Source organism: Hippocampus comes, unplaced genomic scaffold (assembly GCF_001891065.2).
Source record: "Hippocampus comes isolate QL1 unplaced genomic scaffold, H_comes_QL1_v1.1 scaffold122, whole genome shotgun sequence".
Classification (NCBI taxonomy): Eukaryota; Metazoa; Chordata; class Actinopteri; order Syngnathiformes; family Syngnathidae; genus Hippocampus; species Hippocampus comes.
The window spans coordinates 5,313,214-5,314,038 of NW_017842059.1; positions in this window are offsets into that span (position 1 = coordinate 5,313,214).

The window sequence follows — 825 nt, forward strand, 5'->3', positions numbered from 1 at the left end:
TTATTATACATAAAATAAGGTATATTTTTGTGTAGTTTTAAGGCTTATTTAGTAGAAAATTATGTTTTATGGGGACCTGGGAACAGATTAATCTCATTTTAATGGTTTCTTATGGGAAATAAATGTTCGGAAGAGGAACTTTTCGCCTCACACACACTTTCTGGGAACCAATTATGTTCGTGAGCTGAGGTATCACTGTATCTGTAAATTTAGTTTCCTGCTCTTAATTGTGAATGCATATTTGATGGTTTTAAATGCTCCTGAAATTAAGTGCTGCTTGACGAGCCTAGACTGTATTGTGTTAATGTATGTGACGTCACTGAAGGCCAAAGGTTGAAATGCACGGCCCGCCACTGGTTTCACTAGTTGCACAAGTTCAGTTTTGGGTTCACATGTCACACTCCTGGACCATGATTTCTGAGAACAAACTATCGGTTTGTTTTATTGAAGGCTCCATCAAAGGGACGGGGAAATCGTTCCTGTGCATTGAGCCAACCAGATGAACAATTTTTTCCAGCGCTGCTGGTCTTGTACCAGCTGTTCTACATCCTCCATAGTGACTGAATGTTGGTGGAGGTCGCAGGCAATGACGTCGAAGCATCGGGTGCGGTCATGAGGAAGGCGAAGGACCTGACTGAACCAGGTCCAGGTCTGACCTGGCACAGCCAAGCACGATGCTCTGGGCTGGCATGTGGAAGCTCTAAGCCCCTCAAGGGAAACCCGCTTTTGGGATGGCAAGTGCCACGCCATAAAAGTGTGCGCGTGTTCTTTGTGTGTGTGTGTGTGTGTGTTTGTGTGTGTGTGTGTGTGTGTGTGTGTGTGTGT